This window comes from Mixophyes fleayi, chromosome 7 (assembly GCF_038048845.1).
Source record: "Mixophyes fleayi isolate aMixFle1 chromosome 7, aMixFle1.hap1, whole genome shotgun sequence".
Taxonomy (NCBI): Eukaryota; Metazoa; Chordata; class Amphibia; order Anura; family Limnodynastidae; genus Mixophyes; species Mixophyes fleayi.
Window position 1 is genome coordinate 3,249,970 of NC_134408.1, and position 6,558 is coordinate 3,256,527.

The following is a 6,558-nucleotide window of genomic DNA, read 5'->3' on the forward strand; positions in this document are numbered from 1 at the left end:
CTGCTACACCAATTTGGACAGAATTCCAACAGAGAAATTGAACTTACACTGTAATGTTATATTACTGTGCAGGGTCCACAGTTGAAGAGCTAATTACACAAAGATACTAAGTAATATTGGCTGATATTGGTAATATTGGTAATTATCTTTTTCCTGCACACCCCAAACAGAATGAAAACATGACTAGTACAATTATCTAACCTCTCATGATGTTTTTTTTTAATGAGAAACTATTGGTTTATTCTACATGGTGCAAACCAGTTACTATACACAACTTTTCTACAGTTCATAAACTTAGTCTGAAGTCTTAAAAAAAGACATTTGTGCACATTAAGTTATCTCAATAAGCACCTGTTGTTCTACAATAACTGAAACATAGGACTTTAAAATCATATTAATTAACTATCGCAGTGCACAGACATTCATGGTGCTGGCACAATTATATGGCATTATATTGCATTATATGGCACTTTCTGTATTAGCTAAACTATTAAAATAATTGATCCTTTTCCATTTTATTGTGTTATTCCCTTTTTATTGGACATGTTACTCTTCTAGACATACTTTTTAATGAATAATGTAATTTTGCTTGGGAAAAAATAGATCTACATTGGACCAATTAACATTTATTTAGGGACTGTGTTCTGAATTGTCTAGGACTCCTCTCAGCTGGAAATTAATGAGAATAAAAATACACAGAGGAACACATGAGGATCCAGCTTCCCTGAAGGAAATATTGGTATATAAGATAGATCTATTTCAGCATATGAAAATGCTGCTCTGACAAGGTGGGTTTCTGTGTTAGGGTGAGATACACATATCCCCCTGGATGGCTGCTGTCCTCTTATACTGTGATTGTGGGACATAGGTGCTGTGATTCTGTCTCTGTAATTGGTGATGAACATGTCTATGTCTGAGTCATGTGTCAGCATTATATTATACTATATAATGGATTGTGTGTCTATGATATTGTGTATTATTCCCTAACATTTATACTGAGTGGATGATATGGTCTGGTGAGATGACACAGTGTAGTTATATCACCCTGTGTCAGTGTCGCTGTTACCTGTCTCAATCCACCTCTGCACATACAGAGAAACAATGTAACATGTGTACAATAAATGTAACCATTTGCAAAATCTGTGGTCTGCTAAGAAATATCGGGGGCCTGATTCATCAAGGACCAAGTGAATGCAATTTGCATTTTTTACAATTGCACGTAAATTGTATACATCTCCACCCGTATGCACTAGCTAGTATTCACAAGCGGATCCCAAGAAACGTTTCCATTTGAATATGGGTATAAGTATGCTAGGTTACTTGCCATATGCAGACAGATAGAACCTTAGGATGTAAGCTCGTATGAGCAGGGCCCTCTTCCCTCCTGTCTCCACATCTGTTCTTCCGCTCCGTCTCTACTGTATCTGCCTGCCCGGAGTTTCTGAAGTATTAGTACTTTGTGTTTATTGTTCTGTACTGTTTCACCCTGTATAGTGTACTGTTTGTACCGTGTATGGCGTTGCAGAAACATTGTGGCGCCCTACAAATAAACAATAATAATAATAATAATAATAGAACACACTGCAGGATACACACATGCATATGTGCAATATCAAGTCCCATCAGAACACATGGAAAGAAAATAAATAAATACATTAACATCTCTTAATACTATAATCATTAATAAAAATACATAAAAAAATATATATTTGTTTACAAGAAATACATTTATCAGTATGTTCTCAATGCCTACTGTACATAAAATGCATTTCTACAGTTTTTCTTAATTTAAAACACATGTTCTGGTTGTATACCCATCCGTCAGTCACTGTCAATGCACATACACCTGCCTTGTAGCTGGTGCAATGATATGGCTAAACATCACGTACCTCAGAGATGTCCAGAGATTGGATCGGATGAATGTGCTTAGGCTCGACCTTGGCATATCTTACTGTTCATTACCTATGTGCCTATGCCCCATCCCTCCCCCGTTACACTCTTCAAATAGTAGGAAGTCGGAAGTGTCATTTTCATTTGACCTTGAATTTCATGCACTTACGTTCACTGGCTTATTGTCCATTTCTGCGCACTTGCAGGCAAAATACTTCATGCAATGGGACGTACATTTCTAGATGAATCAGGCTCATGAAGTATTAGAAGGTGGATTCATAATAGAGTATTGAGGGATTGTGTGGTGACATTTTCAGTGCATTCATATTGCAGAACAATTGCTGGTAATTATACAATAACACAACACTTCAATTAGCTTCAGTACTATGGTTTTTATTAGGATTTTCCACATTAGCCCCATCGACATATTGTTTATTTTACTATTGACATTTTATTGTATTGGATCATTTTCATCTACACATCTGTCAATATTTTAAAAAAATGATAAGAAACAATTGGGTTGAAAGATTACTTGTAATGAGAACAGAAAGGAACTCACTAGAAAACAATGAAGGGTGAGCTTATCTCATAATCTTCTGGGGAATTTCTGGTACAGGTATCTAAATGCAAATAAAACCTTCTAAAGGAAATAATCTCAATTAAGGGAACTTTTAGATCGTTCTGGGTTTATCCTGACAGATACAAAACATTTCCAGATTTTAAAAAGCTACAATAAAATAAGACACTTTTGATGCACAAACTTCATTGTCAGATACATCAAGCCCTTCACCCCAAACTTACACTATGTTTTGTCAAGGACTGAGCCCCCTATTGTGACTCACCACTGATTAATTACAAGCATGCATAGCTTTGTAATACATCTATATAAAGCTATGTTACAATTAGAGCCTTCATGTTGTAATCCCTGAATTAGGCAGTCTAATTAGCAAAATGCTAAGGGTTGAACGTTTGGTAGATGAACTGCGGCATGAAAATACAAAAAAAGAATTGAACACGTTAAACTGTATGTAAGTGTTATTGATATTGAAAATAAATGTAAATGTCTGTATAAATGTATTTTATACAATTCTGTCACCACAAGTGAGCTGTGACTGCAAAGTTCTGAGTCTGAGGATAATTAGAGGCTGCTGTAAAGTTGGACATAGACTCTGTTTTTTTTACGTAAAGAAATGCACATTTCTATGCTGCTCATCACAAAATAACATACACAGACGTATATGCACCTGTCAGGAGGGGTATCTCTTGCAGCTGCGGATGTGATGAGATACAATGAGGATGATTATGATCGGAGCACTAGCCAGCTGCATCTGATGGGATGACTGCAGCTACCTCCCTCCAGCTGATAGGATTTGCATCAGTCGTTGTGCCTATATTATATGTAGTGACGCCTGTCTCTTCATACTAGTTGTTTTCTACAAATACAGAAGAGAAGGTGATTATTTTTGGATTTTTTTGTGAATGAACCTTTCACATTCTCAACTATTAATGTAAACAAGCTTTATTCTTGTGGTACTCACATCAATATTAGAATGCAATGTTTGTCTAGGCTGATGTGATTGTGTATACCTTGTGTGCTGTGATTGTCACATTTACAACAATTACTATAAACATATCAGTCTCTCTTGCAATTATAGCAATTGTAGAATATTTTTTTGTCCTCCTCATATCTTGTTTGTAAAAATGAACATGTCTTTGCCAGGACTACGACATGTAATATATTTATTTGCTGTTTTTTTTTTAACAAAAATGTTTAAAATTGTAAGTACCTATAAAATTATGCAAATGTTAACAAGTTTTTGTAAACCAAATGTATCCTTTATTATTGTATTGTACATTGTGTCTATTTACTATGTGCATGTCTATTTATTAAAAAAAATAAGCATAAAGATGAATATAATGGTTATAATGTATAAGAGTTTGTTAGCTAACTTCACACAAATAATAGGGTGTTGTACGCTAGCACGATGATGAAAAGACAGACAGCATACACCCCGACATAAACACAAAGAAAGCAAACTCACCGGCAGTGTTGAAGTTCTGACAGGTTGAAAAACAGATCTTGAAGAACTGCGACCAATTAACATGCCGTCGGTGAAGAATGACGTCACTTTAAAGTGTGGCGCTGTCACTCGGGATATGAAGGTAATAATTTAGCCTATTTAAATTACTACCTTCATAGCCCGAGTGACAGTCTATATTATCAATTGCCCTATATGTAATGAATTGTTGCCGCCATTGGCAGCAGAAACAGCAGCAGTGAAGGCACAGGCAGCATGGATACAGGTCATGCATAAGCTTCTTTGGGATGCCTGACACAGAGGTGAGAAGCTGGTTAATGCTGTCACCACATATTGCGTCTGGAGACTATGATCTGCATTTGTACAGCAAGACCACCACTGGCTAAAATGTTAACAACAACAACAACATGGCTACATGCCGACACACTTATGTATAAGTAATCTGTGAGCTCATATAACCAAGCATTGATATATATTTTTCAATTTTGATGTGGATATATTTTCAGCTTTTTTACTCAGATATTGGACCTATTTTGATTATTGAATCTTTTGTTACAGATTTATACCAATTTGGCTATATGGTGTATATTTATTTTATTTTATTGAATATATGTAATTTTAATAAATAAATGTGTTGTTACCGCAGTGCATTGACCCTTTTTTGATACCATATACACAGCTGCAATTGTTGTTGTTGATTTTGATACCATTGTGTTATTTTAGTGATTGCAGGCATCTGTCCACTCAGCGATCAGGAGTATTCTTTTGTGTTTTATTCACCGATTAAAATGTTGCCTGTTACGTTTCTGTGTGTCTGGCTAATTAAAGTACTTAAGCAGGTCCTAGCACCATCCCTGGTATTCCTCAGGCAGTTTATTCATTTGCCATAAACTGCAGAATCCTTTTTGCTGATAAAGCAGCAATTTTACATCAGTGGTCATTTTCAACATGTCATAGGCACATTTGGTAATTGTATCCATTGGTATACAATGAATAAACCAATTGCAACTGGAAACATTACCTTTGCATCAATGTACAGGATATATGTGATGCATCTCTCATCATCCATAGCATTGTTGCCAAATTTCCTGGAAGCAGTGCCTTTATTATGAGGCAATCAGCAATATGGCATAGATTACCATAGAGGCGGTGTGAACAGGGGTTGCTGTTAGTTTAGTTTAATCTTTTCATTTTCTGTGATTTAATTAGGTCCTGATAGATTAAAGCACAGAAAGCCCCAATATTGCAACAATGCTCCATGAATGATGGAATCCAAGTGATTTATTTTTTTTTCGAAATCCTGAAAATATTTTTCAATCAATGCTTCTTTTTTATAGTAAATAATAATCTTTTATTGTGTGCTTCTGGGGAAAAAAAAGCACATCATAGAGGCTTGTAAGTGTATATATTAAGGTTAAAATACATTTTTCTCATTTCTCTATATGTGTTTTCTCCAGTTGCAGGAGACAGCACCTACCATCTCCAACCATAACTACTCTTTCCTTCATCCAGCCACAGAGCACCAACTTGCATACACGTCACACATGCCTCCACCAGATCAGTCATTTAAAGAACATTGGTCTGCTTAAACCCCTTTTTCATTTTCTTGATCGGTCTGGAGGAGACCTCATGTATTCACCATCACTTGTGTGCAACATTCTTCCTCTGTGTGTTATTTTTTATGATGGCGCAAAACAGAATGTGGTACATATTTGTTTTCACTTTTAAAGTTCAAATATTTATTGTTAAATTAAATAAATCCAAATAAAGTTTATATTGCCATTTACATCTGCTTGTTTCATTGTACAAACAGTATATTAGAATATTTTAACCGAAGGGAGTGAATTATTTCTACAAGTAAACAGATTTATGCTAGTAATAGTGGTGTAGTCACAGGACACAATACATAGATATTAGACCGCTAACAGTCAAGATAAAAAAAAAAAATTATTTGCTAATGGTGAAGTTGCAGTACACAAGTACACAAGATGTGCACACTGTTAATGCAGCATTACGGTATTTATGGATAATATAATGTAAGGAATGAAATGCTTACCGTGAGCAGTCTTTATTGAAAAGTCCTTCAGTTGGGTGTAAGATTGTCTCAGGTACACCTGACATTCTCCCAGCACATACCTTAATGTTCTACAGCTGGGTGCATTGTGAGATGCACTTGCCTGAACGTATACACATCAATACACCTTTTTATGTATGTCTTTTCCTGAGAGTATATGTGTCCAACTCTACAAATCTATTTAGTGTTTAGTGATTAGTTATTTTATAAGTGTGTGTATGCATTGTGTAATGTAACATTCAATATAAACTCACACATATTATACAGACTTGAAGAACAGACTTGTGAGGCTTCAGCAGATCTGAAGGAATTATTGTCTTTTCATCACCCAGTGTATTCTCTAAGCTACGAGTAATCATGATGTTCCCTCTAACTCTGAGAAAAGGGAACAGTCTCCACAATCTGACACACTTCACCCTCCTAGGGTTTTCGGATGTGGCTCTTCCAGTTCAGGATGTCTTACTTATTTTCATCTTGTTGGCCAATACTCTTTCAATAGTAGGTAATGGACTTATCATCTTGACTGTTACACTCGACCATCATCTTCACACCCCC